At 40.8% G+C, this 23056-nt stretch overlaps 1 protein-coding gene across 1 annotated transcript in view; it reads right to left on the bottom strand.

Moving 5' to 3' along the window:
- LOC308054023 (ligand of Numb protein X 2-like) overlaps positions 1 to 21592 on the bottom strand; it is a 56516-nt gene extending 34924 nt beyond the window's left edge. Inside the window, exon 1 of the mRNA XM_080366146.1 lies at positions 4 to 21592. The gene's annotated coding sequence lies outside the window, so the exon portion shown is untranslated. The remainder of the gene's footprint in view (positions 1 to 3) is intronic.
- Between the last annotated feature and the right edge of the window lie 1464 nt (positions 21593 to 23056).

The following is a 23056-nucleotide window of genomic DNA, read 5'->3' as shown; positions in this document are numbered from 1 at the left end:
CACCTGGAGGGCGGGAAGAGGGCTCGCTCGCCCCCGAGAAGGGGAGGGACGGACCGAGGGAAGCCCTGCACCAACTCGGCCTGCGACGGCGGCAAGCGCGGCTCCTCCACCAAGTTTCCGGGCGGGGAAGAAAGTCGAAACCTACGTGAGAGGAGGAGGCAGCGCAGCCGCCCAGGTGTCGCCCGCCCGCCCGGCTCGGCTCGGCCCTGCCCTCCCCTCACCGCCGCCGCGCTCCCCTCCTCCTCCCCGGGCCGCCCACACGCCCAGCAGCTCTGCTCCCGCCCTGCCAGAGGGCGCCGCGGCGGCCCGGGGCACGTCCCCGTCCTCGGCCGCCTGCGCCGGGGCCTCTCACTCGCCCCAGGGGCTCGCCCGCCCCCGAGGCCGGCGGAGCGCTGGCGGGGTCCCCTCAGCGAGCGGCGGGCGGCCAGGGCGGCTGTGCCCCGCTGCCGGGGTCGCGGTGCGCGGGTGAGGCAGCCGCGGAGGGCGGGTGGTGCTGGGGGTCACCTCCGGGAAAGGCCCCGGCAGCTCATCCCGGGTACCTCGGCCCTGTGGGGAACGGTCTCCCCTTTCAGGGCGATCCCCGGTGGCTTTCTGAGGTGATTCGGCTCACCCCCGGGGATGTTTCCTCTCCTACCAGTGTCCTTAAGCATCTGCCTTACCAAACCCCCCCCCCCTGTAAAATAGAATAAAGAGCAAAACCTGTTGCTGTCCTGAGTGTGAACAGCAAACCGTGCTTTACCCAGCTGAAAAAAAAGAGAATTTGAGGGGAAATTATTTTTTTGCATTTGCATTCTGCCCGCTCTTCTGAGCAATAAACAGAAATACTGCAATTCAAAGGTATTCAACTTGTATTTAATTTGTTGGCAAGGCAAATTGTAAAAGCCTAGGAAATGAGTGAGTGGGCTGCAAGATGCTGTGGAGGGGAGGAAGACCTGGTGCTGCGGGGCACTTGGTGCTGCCCCATGGCTGGTAGGAGCCAGGGAGGGATGGCGCTGGAAGCAGCAGAGCTCTAGTTTCATCTCTGTGCTGTTACTATGACCTGCAAGCAGGTCCAGCTTCCACTGTTGGTATTTAGGCAGCTCCCTGTAACTCTAGTGCTTCAAACCAGGTGGGGTCTAAAAGTTGTCAAGCTATGTTAGCACTACATCCAAGCTAGGAATTCCTCCCGAAGGAACAGAGACTTTCCTCAATTGTGCCTTTCTTTGTGCCAGATCATGTTCTGGTCCATGAAGAGAACTAGAACTGTTTCAGGCCACAAAACCTAACTCCCCAAAACTCAGCCCATAGTATTTTCTGGGTTATAATTTCTGTCTCTGGTTCATCACGCAGCCTTGGAAATACTCTTAATGCAGTCAAGAGGGTCGTGAAGTAATAAATGACAGTTCTGCCAACAACAAAAAAAAACCCATTACACCATAGTTTTACAGGAGGATCTGTTAGGAAGGATCTTTGTACATTAACACAGGTAATATGCAGTGCAGGTGGAACTAGCACACACCTGTCTGCATTTGACCATTTAGGCATGTCCCATAGTTGCTGAAGTAGACCTCAGTGGAGAGAGGAGTAAGTGCTTTCAATGCCCTGAAAACACCTTCTCTGCTTTAGCAGGGCTAGGGTTCTGTGTTATTCAAGTAAGACTATTCAAGAAATGTTGGTATGGAGAGAAGAGATCATCTTTTATTTCAGACATGGACTGATTTGGCTCAATTTACCAATCCTGTGTTAAATTTCCTATGTAATCTTTTTGGGTTTTTGCTACTTCACTAAATCTTTCTGTTTCATATTTTTGTCTATTGAAGTCTTTCAGTGAGGGGCTGTGAGCTATATAAGTGTGTGAGAAGACCTTTGTGTTGTCAAGGTGAGACCATAGGAGATGCATCATGTACAGAAAATGCAACAAGGCCCTTTCTTCCTTTCATTTAGATCATTGTTGGAAATGTAATGGAACCAAGGCACGCCAGCGATGCATCTTTGCTCAACGAGATCCGTGTTACCAGAGGATATGAAGTGTAAGGTATTTTTGTAGGGCTTGGATGAGATCTAGATTTACAAAACCATCTATTTTTGTTAGGCTAAATTAACTGTTTCATAGGATTTCCTATGAAGCACCAAGGCTGAGATGGCTGAGAAGGATGGATAGCATCCTCACATTGTTATGAACAAAAAATATTTTAGCAATAAAGTGGTTGACTGGTCTGAGACTCTGTGCAATTAAGCTCGCATTTAGGGAAGGCACAGCAGTTAGCAGCAGGCCGGAGCTGTGCAATGGCTGGAAGTGCATTGCCAGCTCAGACATGAACGCTAGTGTCTGCACTGTCAGCCAACCTCACAGCAGAGCCTGTACTCATTAAGCCAGAGCTCATTTATATTGAACACTGGTTTATATATAAACAGGCAAAGGCTTAAGCTAAGCTCTGTGGAGCTGGAGCACTCCTGAGAGGAGAGGTTTACACCTTAGCACAGAAGCAATCTCTCCTTTGCACAGCCTGCAGCTCAGTCGGTGAGGACAGGAAATGTGTGGGTGAACTTGGGGTATTAGGAAGACAACCCCCAGGGAAATTTCAAATGGATGCAAATCTTTAGGAATTCTGTCTAGTTAGCACTCGCTGGAGATTTTTATCATGTACGATGACCTGTTTTTCTGAGTGGACAGTGTGCCCATATATAATTAAGATATGGTGAAAGTTTATTGTATAAGTGTGCTGGAATTTTGGTTTGGCTTTGCAATAAAGGAATCACATTGAGTCATGGTTACTAAATGGACTTAGTGGATATAGGTCTTTTCTGCAGAGCAAACACAAATGTGAGGAATTGAAATTCATTTCTTTCCTAGTCCAGGCAAAAGCAGCCACATCATAAACAAAGCTGTGGCTTGATGACATGAAGCCTTTGCTGTATTACTGGTTCCTACCTGCTCCTTGTTTTTGCCCTTGCAATGCAGTACACCAGCCCTTAGCTGTGTCTGCAGCTGTTTGTGTGGCTGACCTGTGAACCAGATCAGGATACTGATCCATCTGGAAAATAAAACAGGTGAAAATCTCTACAAATATATTTTATTTAAAATATATAAACTCATTTAGAATAGATGCATGTATTTTTTAAGTCAGATAGATCAGTTCCCCAATCTAGTTTATACTTCGGATGTTATGGTTGGATTATATTCTTCCTTACTAGTACAGAAGCAAACAGTTAAAAGAGCGAAGTGGCTAAATATGAAACTGATTCTGGTAAAGAAGGATCCCAAACCACAGCTGAATGTTCAGTCTGCAAAGCATAAATGGATTGCTCCACTGGATTGTTGTGCTACCAGTAAATGTGCTGTGTAAATCTGAATAGCAGCTCATGCAGTTTCAGATGCAAACTTTTTGCCTGAAAAACATTGCAACATTTATGAGAGAAACAGTTTCTTGAGTAACACTCAAATTATAACTTCAGTTAACCTTATGTTGATGAGATTCTCAGTCTGCTGTCTCCACTGGCACCTCTTGCAAAGCCCACAATCTGTTGGTCTTCACTATTGATTTTGAAACATACAAGTTCTGCAGAAATCAAGGACTTTTTATTTACTAGCAGTTCTGCTAACTTACTTGTCTAGCTTTTGATAACTGAGAAGACTGTCAAAATATGGCAATCTCAGTTCAAGCTTTTATCTGCTCAAACTGCTGATAATTTCCTGCATGTGATGGTGTAATTTATACACTTTGTATAAATTATAATTGTAAATACAGTAACGGCTGTGATGCTATGTGGAGGACCTGTGCAAGGCATGTCAGGATTAAAGTGCCACTTTCTGACAAACAGAATTAGGTATATCAACTAAATATACTTGCATGTTTACAGAATATGAGTATATATTTTTTTATTTCACATGAATATTTAGAAAGCTTTTTTTTATATATAATCTGGAAAAGAAAATACAAAATCAATAAGCAAATGACAGGGAAAATAACACCAGGAAAATTGAATGGAGAAGCAAAACATCACACAAAGGTTTACAGATTAATTTAACCCCATTAATGTTACATAAAACTTGGTAACTGTGTGTGTTTCTATCATCCTCTTGTGGGAAGGTGCAAAGAATATATGACTGCACAGTATTAATTTGGGACTCAACTTTGATGTTTCATCACAAACAAACCTAAATTCCCAACCCACACACAAGAATGTAAACACAATTAAAAAACAAATCCCACAAACAAGGAGAGAGAGTCATCCCAGGAATTTATGATTAAATGGCCTGGAATCTCCCTTTTGTGGAAAGCAGAGCAATGGAAGTCCGCATGCATGAAGACAGTGGATTCTGGTAAAGCCAAGGCCCTATGCACTTTTTTTGTGTTCATTCTGCCAGATTTTATAGTACTTTTGTTCCTTTAGCAGTATTTTGTTATGTTTGCTGCAAATTATTGCTACATAGGCATCGCGTACTGTATATTTATAGGAAGTAGTCAGAGTCCCACTGTTTGAAATTTATAAATGGGAGCAAACATAATATTAAGAAATATAGCATAAGAATCTTGTATGTGTTAGTACAGATTTAAGACTATTTTACATTATCTTTCCTTGTGGTGTTTTGTTAACAATGGTCAGTTATTAACAAAGTTGCAGTACTTTATTTGATGGATCTGTAGAACGTTTTCATTAGAGGTAAACAGATTGATTCTCTGCTTATAGAAAAGTGTGTATTGGCAGATACAAAGAGGGCATCTGGCTTTTCTTAGGAGGGCAATAACCCATCTGGCTTTTTACAGTGGAACAGATGTGATAATACAAGATAAAAACCCCAAGGTACATGAAACAAATTGCTTTCCTGATTTACTGTTGTGAATAATATTGATGGTTATTTAATAATTTTGAAATTGTACTGTTGAAATGCTGCATTTGCTTTGTAACCAGCACAGATTTCTTTTTATCATAATGATTCTGTTGCAGTATTTTAAATGAGACATCAGAAATATAACACCTATCAAGAAAGATATTGTAGCAATAGATAAAATAACATTTAATCAGGTCAATTTCAGGTCCCAATGAATTTTCCATTATTATTTTACAGGATTGGATTTGATCTTTTGTGATCCTTAGCCCAGATGCCTTGACTCCCTTGTTAACTTCTTGAAGAAAAGAGGTAAGGTACCATCAAGTTTCTAGCAACTATTTTTATAAAGTATGATGGTCAATTTACTTTATAGCCCATAATTGCAACACTGTTCTCTTAGTTAAAACTGATAACAGATACTAAGTAGACTTGATCCAATTCAGGAATATTACCTGTATAATTTTGTGCCTTGGAGGTACTGCTGCTCTCTGATACAGAGTATTAACTAAATAATGTGTTTCTGCAGGGCTTAGAATTTAACCTCTAGCCACTTTTGTTCTGTTGACCGTTGAAAAGCAAATGCTGACTTTCTGCTGTCTCTGTTTATGAACACTGCTTCTTGGACAGCTGGGTCAGAGGAAAAGGCTGCGTATGTCAAGGGGTATTATCCTGTCCCTAACAGGAAACTCTTCCCCTTAAAATCCCAAGTGAGACTGCAGCAGCTTGCCGCAGTCTTCCTGGAGAAGCAGGAGTCACAGGAAGTCTGCAGCACTATTTCTTGTGTACATACTCCCTGCCACAAGGGTTTAGTAGCAGCAGCAATGAGTGTGTCTGGGTTATGGAATATACAGCACAGTGTGGTATTGCTAGAGTACATTCAGGTCTTGTTCATTATTTCAAGGTAATAGACAGAGCACCTTTATTTCTCCAGCATAAATGTAAAATACTCAGTAGATATGAATTTGGGGATTTTAATCACCTTGCATTTTGAACTGTCTGCTAGCGAGTGCTCTTTGGGTAACTATAAGGCCAGTCCCCTCTCAGCCTTCTAAGGTGTACTGTCTGCTTCAGTAAATTACTTGCAGGACAAAGGCTGTTTGTATTCTGCTTGGCCATACAATGTTCTTTGCTAGGAGGCATCTACATTTGGAGAACTATACCAGAGATCCCCTCGGTTCATGACACCACAACATCTTTCAAATACTTCTCAAGAGCACTGTCTTTCAAAGTGTCTATTTTCATTTGTATTTCGTCCAGCCGTACAGGTGCAACCTACACCTGGATTCAAGAAATTACTGCATCAAATCCTATGTGTCAAACTAGCCATCATCAGTGGGACAATATACTTCGATAGCTATGCAAAGAATGTTAAAGAATAAAAATGAAGATCCTAAAGCTCATAAAAACTGGCAGGTTACATTCATTAGTTCTCTACCAAGAGCTTGCTGCAAGCCGTTCAGTACGGCAGGTGCCAAAGCAATTTAAATATGCATATAGAAAATATCTCCATAGGGATTCCTGTATTGTTGCCTGATTTGCACCCACTTCTGGAATGGAAGACAAGATTCAGTGTCAATTTATTTGATAGCATATAGCACCATCCTACAAGAGAGTGAAGAGGCATCTCAACATCAGAATGTAAAGCGAAGCAAAATGTACTGAGACACCTTGGAATTTCTTTTCTCCCTGGAGCTTTTAGTTACTAAAATTGCCCTAGAATACCTTTGATATTTACAGCAATCAATTTTTAATAACAGCAATATACACCCAAAAAGACTGCAAAGAAGAATGTGGGATGGCTGCAAGTCTCATCAAGATCTAACACAGATCTGGACCCATATAGTTAAACATGCTTGTTCTTCAAAACTCTGTTCAGGCAAAGTGACATATTTCTAGTGAGACTGTTCAGTCTACACCAAGAAAAAGACATGTCCTGAGGAAAAACAAGATCCATCCAAAGTAATTGCTATGTGCTGCAGCTGGAGCTCAGTTTCCAGAAAATAGCTAAATATAAACATTCCTAACTGAATGGGTGGGAAGCCAAGACTGCCTTGCAGCAAATATACCCACTAAATAGGATTACCTGTTAACAAGCTAATCCACAAGAATTCATTCTGCTACAGCACTGAGAAAGAGATCAGAGAAATAAGCAATATAGCTGCTTAAAGTACAATTATACCATTAATCGGACTTTTCTGAAAATACCATTGTGGCATCTGGTATGAATTATTTCTCACATTCCTAGACCAAGCTACTCTGTACCCAAATCATGAGGTTACATTTTTTTAGCTGACAGTTAAGAACTCTGCAGACCATCCCAGAGGACCTGCAACTCTAGCTGTTTTTTTCTGCTTGTTGCAGTGCCACTGGAGATAATGTGAGAAGGAGAGCTTATGGTCAGCACACAGTTTCAGTGGTTATGTCCCAGATGCTAGCTTGGGGAAGCCACTGCAACCCTGACTGTGGAGCTTTCCATAATCTTTGTACTTGTAGATCACTTCTCCTTTTTAGATGAACTCTAGAATAGAAACCTAAGATGTCACAAAACAATAATACAGCTGTGAAAATAGAATAAACCTTTCCTAGGAATACTTTATTTTTTAAAATAATTCTGCCACAACTTGCAGCTGTTACCAGGCTGGTTTTGGCAGACCTAGTTGTTAAGACCTACATGCTTCTGTAATGTGTACTTTAGGAATTTTTCTGGCAAAATGTAATTCTGCAGACTTGCCACTTGTTTGAAATCTGGAGCCCTGCTCTGAATTCATAAGACATGCGATAGCTACACTGTTGGTTCTCCTCAGAGGTGTATTTAAGAACCATCTGCTCTGAGAATACCATCTAATATATGTTCTAGTGTGTTTTCTGACATATAGGGAATTGATATTAAATCTATTCAACTATCAAGACCAGAAGTCAGTGCTCATTTCTAGTACTATCCTTTTTACATTTTTCAGAAATTCAGTGGTCACAGTAATGATCCTTGTATACCGCCCCCCCAAAAAAAGGCCAAACCCATAAGTGCTGCATCCCTGCTTGAGTGAGAAACATCCAAATTATTTATCTGTATACTAGAGTTTAGCTAGTTAAGAAGAATTTCTTCAACTGTAGGCCTGAAATATATCTCAAAAATCAGATTACCAGGAACAATATTTTCAACTGGCTGTTCCACCTCACTGATACAGCAATTCCATCCTGTGGTTGAAGATGCCTTCCTTTCAGTTTTGCAGCTCGCATGACATTTTTTGTTTTCTGGTCTTACTACATTCTTCATCTGCCATGGAAGTTCCCCTCTGCAGATGAGTCCACTAGCAAGTTTGCCTTCTTTACTCATAATACTTGGTCCTTCTTAATTTCTTTCTACCTAATCATCAAAAAGTAGTTTGCAGATATTAATTTGCAGATTTGCCTCCTGACAGTCCCCCAGTTTACAATTCATATTGCCAGTTTAGAAACTGAGGCACTTAGAAGTTTAGTCACTATAGCACTACAAAGGAAGTTTGTGTTCAATAGAACTCATGGTGCTGCCTTTATTCTTACTTACATCAGATTGTATATTTCCTTATTCTTTTGATAATTGTGAAAATTGGTCCAGCAGTTTTCTTGCTTTCTACAAAAAAGGAAGTTTTCTGAATCATTTAATTTGCTGCTGGGGAGAGGAAGGCTTATGTGTGGAATTTTTTAGAGTTTGCCAGATAAGGCCCCAAGTCAAAGGCAGGCATGCTATATTTATCTCTGATACGATTCTAAGTTGCAGTAGTGATGTTACAGTAGAAGTTAATTTGGTGCTTAGGGTTCAACACTAGGTAAAAGGCAACTTGGTACTCAGTGATTTTGTATTATTAAATATTGATTATGAAATTGCACTTCTTAAAAGGCTATCTTGTGAACACATCTTAAGGAAACTCATTTTTCTGGGGATTTTTGGTGTCAAGATGTTGCTTCTGTGTATCTAAGCACAGAGCAGTGTGCACCTATCATGATTTGCAATCCAAAGGGAAAGCAATGTTGGAGAGGAGGAATCTAAGTAGTATTTTGGTTCAAATAAGATAATAATAAAATAAAAAGAAGGGACAGCTATATTAATTATGCTTAGTTGTCTATACACAATCAAAAATGCTGATACTAATATACTTCCCTGCTCTTCTTTCCAGTACTGGATGTTCAGCAAGGTTCTGCTATTTTTATATTAGAATTTGCTAAACTGTTCAGTACAGCAGTACATCTGCAACTGGTATGTTCTCTGCTTGACTAAAACAACATTGCAAGGAAGTCAGGGTAGTAAGTTAAGGAGCAGGTTAGATACCTGTTCTTATATAACAGCAAGCTAAGTTAGAAAAAGAGTCCTCAAGCTCTTACCATGTATGGTCAGACTACAGAAATTAAGGTGAGATTACTCTAGATGAGATAACTAAAGTCAAATTTGGTCTTAAATGTGTAGATCGTCTGATGGTTGAAGCATGATCTTTTCTTTTTGTTCTCTGCTCTCAAGCTGCCTGTATAATAACAAAGAAAAAAAAATCTCAGTGCTTTATTTCCCTTTTCCCTGCAGAATGGCTGTCTTTTTTGGCTGTCTTTTTGCTGAATATCCTGGCTACTCTTAGCTCAGTGTCTGCCCTTGTAGTGGAAGCTATGGTCTCACGGAGAATGAGCCCTACTCAAACCCCAGGTTTCATAGTGGTGTCACTGCTTCAGCAAAGGGATTTTTTGGGTATTTCATACCAGTTAATGCATGCAAGCATATGCAGGTAAAGCATGCTTATATTCTGTTATTTATTTTCCAAGCCTGTATTGGTATGAGCACATATACTGATATTAGTTATTCTTGGACTTGTACTCCCTTAGCGGTAACATTTTAACTACAGAAGCCTAACAAATACTTTTATGATAGTTTCTTCAGTCTAGCTGTTTTGTAATAGTTATGACCTTCTGCTTGTCCTAGAAGACCAAGGGTTAAAGAGCAGCTTTTTGGACACAACCTATAAATCACTGTCTGTGGCAACTTTTTCAAAGTTTGATTTATGTTCTTTTTCTTGGTGCATTACTCACAGCTGCTCCTAATGAAGCAACAAGAGAGTGGTAAGCAGCTACGGGCATTTTTTTCATTCATTTCAGTACTTCGCTTATTCTTGAAGGTCCCCTGCTGTCCAGTGCTATCTAACCAGCCCGCAGGAGCATTACAGTGCACACCGGCGCTGGGATGTTCGAAGTGTGAGTTCCCTCTGCTGGCATGTTTTTGTACTGGGCTCTGTCCCGTAGCTCTTCAGTCTGGTTCTATCAATGCAGAGTACATTACCCAGTTACCCTTATCTCCATATATTACTTTTGGAAATGTATTTCAGTAACAAAGTTTTGTCTTTACTTAAGAGCATACATGAGGAAAATCTACTTACTTTCTTCATTTCTCCTCATTATTTAAAAAAAAGTGGGTTTTTGCATTAGTTCCAAAGTTTGGTGACGTTATGAAAGATGCCGTTCAAAGTAACACCAGTGTTCAGACAAAGAACACTGTTAGGGATAGATGTCCCTTCAGAGGCATTTATGTTCTTAAAGGTTTACTATTCTACCTAATTATGTATTTTTTTCATCATAGTGTGATGCATATAGGCCATTGCAAATAATTTCTTTTCTTGCTTGGTGTTTAGATCCTTGACATAAATATTTTCCCCAGCAATCAGCACTTGAGAAAAACATATTAACATTTGTTTTTAAGTACTGACACACTTGATACCATGCAGGTTACATGCAATGCTGATAATCTGCAGGGATCATAGATCAACAATGTGAGTCTTTAGGAAGACTCTGGCAACAGAAATATTAGCAGGGGGGATAAGCACTGTCATACTTTCTATCAAGAATGTAAATAGTGAAGAAGAATTGCTGTACTGGAGAAAAGACTGAGAAGAAAAAAAATTAATGGGCTAGAGGTAATATTTGTCTGGTGGATACAGGCTCTATTTAGTCACTCTAAGCTGGAATTCAGAGGAAAGACACCCTGGGCTCTGAGCCCTTTGGTGAGTCTTGGATACAGGGGAAAGCTAGCATAGCTGGAAGAAAGGAGTAGCTGCAAGTGACAAGTGGAAATCTCCTGCAGAGCAAATGAGAAGGAGACGTTGTGCTGACTGTAGTTTGCCTCATATCTGGTTCTGACCGTTCCATCTCAGAAACGGTTCACTACATCTTTAGGAAAGAAAAGCCCCTGTTCCCTTGGACCCCTAATTGTCCTGCTGTGTTTAACTTGGCTGCTGTGTACGCACCTCTGGCATATAGGAACCAAACTGCCTTCTCTGGGGCCTCTCACAGATGTTTTGTAGGCTGGTTTATAACTGGACAACTGCTGTACATTCATGGAAACGCACATAAAACCATGACAGTTGCTTTGAAAGCTACTTTAGTGACAATTGTCTAAAGCAAAACCTGGTACATCTGGTTTCTGTAAGACATCAGACCCATCTAGAACAATGAAGCTATCACTGAGCAAGCAACACAGAAGAAATTCTGAAATAACAATTTTGGCTGGACACATAATAGTAAATTAATGTATTTATTTTCTGTGTTTATCTCGAATAGCCCTTTGGAGGGCTGAAAAAAAAGTAAGGCAGTGCTTGATAGGTGCCAGTCCTCTGGGACTCATTCCATAGCTTCACCACTGCACCCATCAATTAGGTAACAACTGAAGTGAGGAAAAAAACAACACAACTTGATTTCCTTTCCTGTCCTTGCCACCCGAGGGATCTCTAATGACTAGCATGGCCCTGCTTGGATGTGTCACCTTATGAGACAGCAGTTCTTAACTACAGCACCCTCCGGAGGGGCTTGCATCAAAGAGGAATGCAGTTCTGAATGTCTGTATTTCTGCTGGCTACTGTTGGCTACGAACACTAAACCATAGCTTTGCAACTTACACTGCAGCTCAAAATTCCATTGTATTCCCAATTCTGAGAATAATAACATTTTGAAATGCTTTGACAACCACTTTTCTGGAGAAATGAGTTCTGCTTTCTTTTCTTGATAGGTTTTTCAAAGCATGAAATGTAGCTGTGAAACACCTGGTGGTTTACAAATCTGACACAGTAGTAAGAGTTCGCAAGTCTGCAGCTGTGTGATTATTGCAGATAAAGAAGTCTGTTAACCTAATAGATTTGTATTTTCATTTCTCTTTCTTGGATGGAAGTTGTACTGTTTGGTTTGCTTTGCCTTGCTGCTCTGATTCATATTTAGAGCTAGACATCGAGTATAGCTTGCCTCAATCCCTTTCTTCTTTCTGGGGTGATCTTGGATTCAAAATCCTAGTCATTAAAGTTGCAGGCTTTTGACTTAAGATCATTGGGCTTCTTTTCTAGGGTCTTCTGAATTGAGTGATTTGTTTTCAAGAGGCTTTAATTGTACTTTGTAAACTGAGTGGTCAGAGCCAGCTGAGATCAAAAGGTTCCCATCAGATTAAGGGAGGTAGGTAAATAGCTATTCTGAAACCCCTTTCAGAATTCAGAGACACAGACAAAGCTGTGTCATTAGCAAAGCAGACAGTTGGTAGGATTTCTCTTCTCCAGCCCTATTGCCCCTTTCACACTTGCTAGTGGTTATCAAACAGGGGCCTTGTACCATATTATGATGCTAATATCTGATCCAGTATCCTGCTGTCATTTATGTTGGACAATTGCAGACTACATGGAGTATGTTCATCTGAAATACAGAAAATAGAAATGGGAAACATCTCTTAAGGTATCGGTCCAATAATGCATTTGTTAGTGGTTTGTCAGAAGAGGGTAGAAAAAAAAATTGGTGCATCTTGGTTTGATGCTTTCTAAAGCCTTCTTTCATCTCCCTCTTTGTTCTCAGCCTCCCAAAGATAACCCTCACATCGAGGTGCTTTGACTGCAAAAATTTGCAGACTTGAAATACAGTTCCATGTTTTTCACATCTCCATCTCCAAAAGTCTCACCCAGATCACTTAGCTGTTTCCTAAGCATATGCAGCCCCTCTTAAAGTAAACGAACACTGCAGATCTTCAGCAAATTTAGAGATAAGGGTCGACCTGCACTTTCCTGTTCTTGTTCACAATGTAGTGTCAGCACTACATTCAATACTCATAATTAATTTTCAGCTATCAAAAGGCAGTCACAATATTTGCCCAACTTTTTAAAGTGACTGGAAATCTTTCAATGCTATGTATTAAACAGCTTATTTTGCTGGGTATGTGATCACTGAAATATATATAACTGTGCTGCGTATTGTCCAAGATATTCGCGTGATCACCCTTACATTAAACAAGTGTTCAACTTGTTCAAGTGTTCAAGCTTCAGCCAGGAGACAGAAAGCGTGTGTGTGTGTCTGGAAGAGGGTGGGGTGGAATATTCATGCCATTGAAAAGACTCATGTTGTTACTTAACAACTACATTAACCTCATGTCACAAGTCATGACCTTGTGCTGACCCTGGCTAGCAAAGCAGCACAGCTCTGAAGTACAAAACATGAAAGTGGGAGAAGTAAGTAGCAGAGGAGGAGAAAAGATCAGCTCTTCATGGAAGTGGCTTCCCAACCTATTCAGACAAAATGCCAAACAATAGCTGCAGCCGGGCTGTGCATAGGCCATCTCCACCCAGTCACTCACTCACTGCTGAAGTATTTTCATGGTGAGCCTTTCGTAGCCAGCTGCAGACTGACACGACCTTTAAATTGCAAGATTCCTTTTAATGTAAGGCGCCCTGGTCAAGCAAAGGGAAGAAGCCTGAGAGCATACAGACAAGAGCCTTTAGATCTCTTGCTTCTGTCCTTTGCTTTCACAGTAGAGCCCTATTTGCACAAGAGCTGCATTCAGAGATGAGCCTGGAAACTCATCGTGCCTGAATTTCAAAGATTTGTGGAGAAACTTTACTAACCAAAGATGCTTTTTCCTTAGCTTTTTGGTCCCTGGAGTCTTTCTAGTAGCAGTGATGGGTTTTACAAACTCTGCCCTGCTCTGCAATGTCAGTATCAGGAAATGGGCAAAGTGACCTCAATTTTAAGTAAGAAGGAAGGAGGTGGGATCTGATTGGAGAGCAGAGCAAGGGCGGGAGGGCAACAGGAATGGTTTTTGCGGAGCAAGAACTGTTGCACAAGTTCTGTGGGACCTGTAAAAAGGTACTTTAAAGGCAGGTTGGCAGGCTGAGTGAGGGCTGCAGAGAGAGTCGGTGGCATGATAAGACATTTCTCTTGGTGAAGGGCTCCAGGAAGAAATATCAACTCACAGAAGCTCAGGCAAAGTGGTTTCCCCCCCCCCCTTATTTTCTAACAGAGTAACAACAAAAGTGGTGACTCCACAGGATTGACAGGGGTGGCTTCAGTGAGCCTCTTGAGGAATTATTCACATGTTTTTCTGACCACGTGTTTTGTTCAGCAGGCACCTTACTGCTCGAGGAACTGCTAACCCATCTGACCGGTGGCTCATCTATTCCTGTTTGCCATGTCCAGCAGACTTCAGGATAGGGTGTTTCAGAGGAATTTCCATAAAGAGCCTTTCTAAAATAACCTACTTCAAAAAGAGGCTCTTGGTGCAAGCAGAGATTGGCTTTTGTTCTGAAGCTTGAGGTTTATGGAAATTGGTGTTTCTCTTTGATTTTCCAGTAGTAAATAATTATACGTTTGACATCCTCAGGCTTTTAAGTATCGTGAGTCAGGCACCCAACTATGAGATGGTTCATAAAATTCTTGCTAATATAAAAATAATAAACACCAGGTTATTTTTTCTTTCTTCCTGGATTTGCATCCTTTAGGGTTACAGGTTTTGGTTTTCCTTCTTTGGCTGTTTAAAGCATACTCCGTATTATGAAGGCTGAGGACTGTATACAAGCACAGCAGATTCCAGGAGTGGGGTCATTCAGAGAAGCTGGGTGACTCTCAAGAATTGCAACAAAATCCTGACAGCTAGCAAAGGAGGTCTGGCATGAAATCCTATACAGTAACCTTGTGCGAGGCCAGGAAGTTCCCCAATGTATATAGTCATATATTCTCAAAGGACCTGTATCTTTTGTTTGATCTACAGGGGCCAGCACCAGACAGGCCTTCCCGTTTGACAGCAGCCAGGCCGGGCCAGCTGTGCCCCGGACCCCTCCCACTTCCCTCTGCAGATCCTGCATTCAGCTCAAGGCTGCTGGCCCAGCTCTCTGTTTACATGTTTCCAAATTCAAGGAGGAAAAGTGAATATCAAACAGACCTGCAGTCTTTTGAAGTGGCTGAAGGATGCTATCGGGTCTGGGGGTGTGTGTTGTGCCTTTGAGGCTTGTTTGTCTTTCCCTGGTCCTTCTGTGCGGGCCTTTAACCAGCCATTCGAATCTTCAAAGCCGCCCTAACCCCAACGGTGCAGCTTCTTTGGAGCTGGCACCATTACCAGGGCTAGGGCGTTTTGTGTTGAGCCACTTTTCTATGTGGTTTTTGGACATGGAAGTTTCTTTATTCTTTTTAAATAAATCATTGGACTGAAATTAGTTACCGTCTGACAGGAAGAAAATAAGGGATTTGTTTACTTTTTCAAGTAGGAAGTTTTGTCCCTCAGCGGTGAGCTTCCTTCTTTTATGTCAGCTGCAACGACTGCCGTTTGGAGAGCTTTTATCATACCCACACATGAGTGAGTGATGGTCTTAGAACGCACCCTACTCCTTTTCTCAGCTTTAGCACTTTAATTAGCCAAAAGCTCTCTGTGCCTCCAGGGCTGTGTCCTCAAATTATTGTCAGCGTCTGCCCTCTACTGGTAACAGATCGGAATTGCCACTTGAACACATTGAATCGTGTTGAAAGGAGAAACTCCAAACACCTGGGATTTTTTTGTGTTTTATTTTAGGACCATCTCACTTTGCCAAATCTCTTTTAAGGTGAAAAATCTTTCCTTTTATAAACTAAAGACGTGTTTTTTTCTAATTAGAAAGTAGCAAGGAAAATCAAATTTTGAAAGTCCAAATTCTTGAAGTAGTTATAGTTGCGAGTATCAATATTAGAAAAAACAATGGTAAAAATATCTTCAACTCATTACTAAGAGCTTTTTTTAAAAAAAATCCAGCATTTCATTCATCTAGTCTGTTTATAGGTTTTCCAAGAACTGGGCTAAAAGCAGCTCAGACATAGAGTCATGGAATCTTTTAGGTTGGAAAAGACTCTTAAGATCATCAAGTCCAACTGTTAAGTTAGCACTGCCAAGCCCACCACTAAACTGTGCCCCTAAGTGCCAAATTACACATCTTTTAAATATCTTCAGGAATTCTACCACTTCCCTGGGTGGCCTGTGCCAGTGCATGTATCACAAAGCTGAAGTTATGCTCTGGCTATATGGAACCAGCAAAAGGTGGAAATACCTTTACTTTGATTCCATGTACTGCTGTGTTGTGCTATCTGCGAAACAGGAAAAAAAAAGGTTAAAGGAATTTTTAAAAATAGTCTGAAAGCCAAAATAATCAACAACATTTTTCTAAGTTTTATTTTCCTCCATTTGTTTTTCACTTTAAAAATATCACAAATATAAATTCAGTATATAGGAATCATCTTAGGTATGTTTGTTTTCTAGACAGCTGCAGAACTTCTATTTTTGTTTGTAGGTCAATTAGTTATGCCCTAAATGGAAAGCAGCAGAAATTTTGCATTCTTTAGTACTAGTCAGTGCATCCAGGTAACCATGAAAGGCAGCTAGGTTGAAGTCTTAGGAAGAGATAGACTTTTTAGCATCTGTGCTTTAATCGTACCGTGATCAGCCTTTTGATTCTTATATCTGATAGGCCTGTGAAGGCAAAGCTGGTTTCAGCTCTCTTTGTCCTCTGACTTCTGGAGCTTGCCTGATTTGTGGAGTAGCAGAAATTTGCTTTAGATCTGGCAACTCAAAATGACCCCCTGAAAGCTATTCTCAGCCCAAACGATGTATTGATCTAAGTTACTGCAGCAAGACAAAAATTTTCATGCCTGGCAAAATTCCTCTGCTTTGGAAGTTGCATGTGAACACAGTTCCTTCACAGAAGTGGAATCACTCTCTTTGAGAAAATGCCCCTTTAATGAATCCTCCTGCATTTGGCTCTTTAGAGCTAGCAGGGCAGCATATACAGCCTAGAATATAGCATGGAACAACAGGTCTCTGCCTTCTAGAAGACCTTTCTTCTTGTTTACCAAATGCCTTGGACACCCCTGAAAAGTTTATGTTACAGCAACAGGGGGGAAAGCATTTTTCTCTCCTCTGCTAAAATCAGTTTCTACATCCCTTCCCTTAGGTAGCAAGGGTTTCCCCCGTTGTTAAAAATCTGTGTTGGGTACCATTCAGATGATTTTCATGTAGGAACAATTTTATAAAGGTTTAGAGACCTGGTGAATGCACAGGGTATCTATTGCAGACATAGTCTGCAAGATTCAGACATTAAAATGTCACAAACCATTAATGAGATTTTTATGTTCTGATCTGCTTTGTTCTTAGATTTTGGTGTGATGCTTAGGATGAATGGTTGGAAGCAGTCTCAGATGGCGTGGCCAGTCTTCCCTGGACTGCATGGGCTGCTCTGTATTGAACACAAAAAAATATCTTCTGGAGATTGCTAGATTTTGTACTTGCCTAGTTTTAAAGAATGGGCAGGGATTAGAGAGTAATCTTTAATTGGATGCCTTTTAAGGGTGCAAAAATGTTGTGTGAATTTTTTTTCCTTGTAAGTATTGTCTTATGCCAAAATATTCTCCTTCCCTATCTCCTGTAATTTGTCATAAAATTGTTATCCTAGTCTTAGGGACATGGTGATAATTTCCATGACAACCCATAAAGATTCCAGAAACAAAGATTTCTGACTAAATATATGAAGGCTCTCAAAAAGCACAACTGCAAGAATTCTGCCTACCCACTGTAAATAACAGACAGAAAAGTTAAGGTTACATGATCTTATCCTTTGGAATTAAAATTTTCTTAACACTATGTTGATTTACTTCATGTTGGATTTTTTTTAAATTGGGTGAACAAGGAATTCTCCAAGCAATAGCAATATGTCCTTAATATGCAGATCCACAAAGCTAGCTATGTGTCATAATCTTAAATTGGTCCTGATTCCACATAAAAACACACAGCAAAAATACCCACAGAAAAGATGGCTAGAGATAATTGAAACACTTCTAATCCAACAGTTTGTTCCAAACGTAAAACTGTGCTTCAGTCTTAGCCTGCAGTTTAAATCTGACCATAATAAGCTAAGTCCTAATGCATCACGTTTGGAAATGTTCAAAAGTAAAGAGATTTTGACCCTGAGCTGTCATTTCCTGTATTGGCTGACCTACCTTTGACAGAGTAGCCAGTTGTGACGATATCAGATGGGTTTTCCTCCATATTTATAGTTGTTTTCTGGGATTTTAACCATCATTTTCTATTATATGAACACCAACACTGTTTGATGTATCCTGAGACAGGGATCAAGACAAATCCTGGCTTCAGCAGGCAGCAGCTTAAAAGGAGAATAAATCACCGTGTCTTGCCCAGGGGTGGTATCAGTCAATTACATGCAAAGCAGTTATTCTTTGCACTGTAGTTCCAGTGTTGGGTAAGGAGCAAACTTTTTAATAAATTTGTTTATGGATTTAGAAAAGCTCTCACTGACAGTGATCTTGATTATTCGCTGTGTCCTGTACCCACACATTGCGGTGACTAACAATTTCTAATTCATACTAATAGCTTCTTAGAGTAAAATGGAAATGGTTAGCCCTTCGGACTGCATTGCTCTTTTATTGTGGTTCTTCTTTATATATCAACAAGCAATGCAATTCAACCTGCCATGCATTGTTCCTTGGAGAGAATTCACTGTTCCTACCTTTCTGCTGGCTTGATAAACACTCCATGTGCATGGAACATAATGCAAATTGGTTGTTGAATTTTTGCTTTAGTTAATTGCAAAGCTGGTTACAGTCTGTATAAAAAAGCTGATGGTGTTTTGTTTGCTGACAGAAAAAAGAGTTGGGACAGTTTATATTTGGCAATGCTTATTTTTGTGGGTGGCTTATGGCCTAATCCTGATGGAGACATTTGGTTTCTATTGCATGCTTGAAAATAACAAGATTTTAGAAAAAAAATCTGAATCTTCTTGGTGTGAAGTGTTTGATTCAGGTCTGATCCCCTGAACTTCTTCTGTTATATTAATAAAACCAGAAGTAGCAAATGAAAACATATTAGTTGCATATTGGCATCCAGCAGCTTTGATTCTGTTTTCCCAATCTTTGTGTTGCTACTTACATCACTAATAGGCTGTAAAATGTCACAGTGCTGTATTGGTGAATTTTCCTTTGTTTTGCTTTTCTTTATAGAGGTATAAATAATTACAAAAGGTGGAGGAAAGGGGACTTTTGCCTGTTAGGTTTCTCTGTGTCAAGTCTTGCACTCTGCAAAAGTCCAGAAACTGTATATCTTTGTATATGGCAGCATCCAGGAGCATCGTCCTTCTGTCTATAACAAAAGAAAAGAATAATGCTTGGGTTTGGGACTTCAGGGGACAAAATACCTGGAAAAAGTTGGAGGCACATGCTGCCATCTGTCAAGTACTGGCCTTTGCCAAGTAATGTCCAATTCTCCTGAATCACTTCCCAGGCTTTCCTTGTTTGTTCTCATGGTGTGCCTCAGGATGCTTTGCTGTATTGCCTCTAATAAGACTTCTGCAGAGTTTCTTTGGAGGTTCCAGGGCACATTCCAGGGCATTGTGCAATAAGAAACATACTCATTTTCTCTGCAGCCTTTGTGTATGTGTAAGAACGCTGGTACCGTGTGTAAATTCATGACATTGCATCTCCTGGTTATCCCAGTCATGCACGGGGATGGTAACTGGGCATCCCCCAGCTTACATGCTTCAGGAACCGATCCAAAGAGAAACACCTCTGCAGCAGTTTTATAAATAACCAAGCTTCTTCCTCACCCAGTTGCTTTCACTCTTTGACAGCATTTGTCCTGATGAGTTTTGTGTGTTTTTTGTCTCCTAAACCCCAAGAACACTAAATTCACATCTAGGAGATCTCTGGAAAAACCCTTTCAAGATCTTCAACTCTCATTGAAATGACATGAGGACTAAACTGACTATCTTTTCAGCCCCCTGACACAGCTAGCTCCCTGTCATGCTCTGTTGTCATGCACATTTATCCAGCAATCCCTGAAGTGACAGTAGTGGCTTGTGCAGGTACCTGAGCTGGCTGTAATACTAACCCACACCCTGTCCCCACATTAAGCTGTAGTCTGAATTGGCTGGTCCTTTAAGCTCGCACCTGCTAGGCTATTGGAGAGGGGAATTCAAGCTCGAGTGCTACACAGGGTGGGGATGCAACAGCTCCAGCTGTAATAGCTCATCAGCTGCTAATTCAGTAGGGCTTCTAATCCAGTCTTTATGTACAGCTAATCAAATCACGCTGTGTATCTTGAGTGTTTTTTGATGGTGACCGCTCATTTTCAAGCTAACTGTTGCTGTGAAAACAAGCATTTGAATTCTGGCAATTCATGCAGGTGAGGTAACAGGTAGCTTTATTTTTTTCACCCATCAGGATGCTATTGTCTTATGTGGCTAGGCAAGTTCTAATGATAATGTGATTTTGGGGAAAAAAGAAATGCATCTTTTCTTAGGACAGGCTCTTAAATTGGATTGGCTTCTCGGATTTTCAATGATCCAGAGGACATTGGCTTAGCCTCGTGACTCCTTTTCATTCCATAATAGCTTGGGGTTTTTTAATGATAGGGAACTGTGGGGAGCTACATAAGCCTTGTCATTCTGAGCCAAAAATATTTTCACAAGAAGTGACTCCTGCCAAAGAACTGGTTCTCTTAAGTTGCAGGCTTTGGCCTCAAAGTGTTGTGGAATGCCATGAGCTCTAAATGCAGGAGGAAAAACATATTTGCAGGCAGAGTTCTCATTTGATTATTTCAGTGGGGACACCAAGTAGTATAAATAAATGAATTTCAAGAACAGACTGTATTTAGCTCTAATTAAAGGAAGATTTCAAAATCTGCTAAATTAAGTAAATACTATATTAGGTCTCTGATATAACCATGGACAAACAAGTCACTTGGAAGCTAAATTGTTTCCTGGAGACACATAAAAAGATAGTGTGTTCGGCATGTTATTTTTCCATAGAAAGTTTTGGATGAGAAAAATGCTACTTATGCCCAAATTAAGGGCTCAATTGATGCTTTGCAGTCTGCAATGGCTTTCTGTTCTGAGTAGGAATTGCCTCTGAGTGACTGCAGTTACATAGCACCCAGGAGCACTATGCTTAATGCAAGGGAAAATCTGTAGGAGCTGCTGTAGGAAGTTACACCTGCAGCTGACTTTGCTCCTGATGTCTCAAACCAGAGAGACCCTTAACTATGGGGTGATTTGATAGAAGAAAAAAAAAAAAAGACAAATAGGATGTAAATAAAATGGGCTCCAGTAGTTGTTTCCCTCATCAGGCACTGGCACTGCCACCGACAACTCATTGGTACGGTACACTGTTGGCTGAGCAGTTTTGTGCTACCGTAAGAGATACTGGGGGCTTTGGGTGCCCAGTCTTGAATCATCTGTTACTATGGGTGATATTTGTCCCATTTGTGTTAATCAAAGAGGTAAGGGTAAGCCTTAAAATATGTGTGCTAATGTGAACATAAGATACCACAATGTAATACCCACTTCCATTGAAAATTTAACTAAAAAATTGTACCCCTTCATAAAAGGAATTAACAAGGCCTCTTATTATACCTTCGCAGCAGAAATTCATGCTATGTACAGCAAAGGCTGTTCAGGAATGTCTCTCTTTTAACATGAGGGGAAATATTTCATCTCTCCACACCAGATAGTTGTCCAGACTCTCCTTATAGGATCTTTTATACAAGGTTTTAATATGTATTTTATAAGGTTGATATATATGATGTCTCCATATAAGGGAAAAATAGGTTCTTCTCTGAGGCACAATTCATCTCACCCTGGCAAAGATATTTCCAGATGTCTAGGGTGAGATGAAATGCGCCCTTCAAGCACTCATTTTTCTTAGTTGTAGAGAGAAGTTGGAAAACTAACCCTCAGATATTTTTGTCTAGTCTGTAGATATCCAAAGTTAATGAGATTAATGTAGGCTGTGTACACTTCAGGGATGCCAACAGATAGTCCGTCTGTCCAACACTTTACCTATTTACAAATACAGAACATTCTCACTGTGGATTTTCTTTAATGCAAATGAATAATTTCAATCAACTGTTACAGTCTCAGAAATAATTTAGGGAACTTTCACTATTTATGCATGGCTGTAGTGTCACCCGGAAATATGTTAGAAAAAGACAAAGTAGACAAATTAAAATTTGGGACAAATCCGAGGAATTCAGTAAGAAAATCTCATACGGGATTCCTGAGTCTAATTACTTTGCTTGTATTTTTCCTGAAATTTATGGCACCCTGTACAAGCATTAATCATTCTGCGGTACTCCAGCAAACTGACAGAATACATATTAAAACCCGTCCAGCTTTCAGAGTATATGCAGTTTCTCCCTCCCCACTGTTGCCTTTCTCTCCGTGTTATTTCTTCAAACTTAGAAAGCCTAATGCTAGCTCTGAGCTGAGGATTGAGACTTTCCACAGTTTGGTCACATCTCCTGCCTTCCTTTGGTTTGTGAAGTGCTTAGCATACCCTCAGTCCTCTACAGATTTGTTGGATGTATTTTGTCAAAGTCTTCATTTTAAGGTGAAGAAACAAAGGTTTTTAAAGGAAATGTACTATCACTGGCTCTGAAACTTTCCAGTGTGAGGTTCTAAAACAAGACTAAACCAAATGCTGTTGGTTTCCCTTGCTGTCTGCAGTGGGACTGTTTTATTTGAAGTGATGCTTGCTTCCTGTCACAAGTTCATGGGTGATCTTCTAGGTGTTATCGCTGACAACTGCAGATAAAGAGGGTCGCCTTCTAAGGCCTTCAGAGAGCGGTTAATTAGGTGCTGGGTGCCAAGGACTGCACTTTAAGGGCAACCTCTGTCCTGTAGACTAAGAGAATTGCTAGTGTGGAAGTATAGGAGTGGCCCATGAGAGGTCTATGCCATACATACCTGGCTGACCTGGCCCGAGGTGACAGGCAGTCCCAATGCCCGCACACGTTAGGCGCACACAGTGATGTGTTCCAGCATGGGTTGCTCAGCTCACAACAGAAGACAGACATGAGTCGTTTGCAAATAAGCCAGGATGAACAGAGCCCTGCTTCCTGCGCTAGGATGTACAAAACCACTGTGGGGAACCTTAATGATGGAAAGCTGAGATAAAAAAATAAAT

Source organism: Falco punctatus (assembly GCF_963210335.1).
Source record: "Falco punctatus genome assembly, chromosome: 15".
In the NCBI taxonomy this organism is placed as follows: domain Eukaryota; kingdom Metazoa; phylum Chordata; class Aves; order Falconiformes; family Falconidae; genus Falco; species Falco punctatus.
The sequence above is the reverse complement of the archived record's forward strand: the minus strand, read 5'-3'. Positions and strand labels throughout refer to the sequence as shown.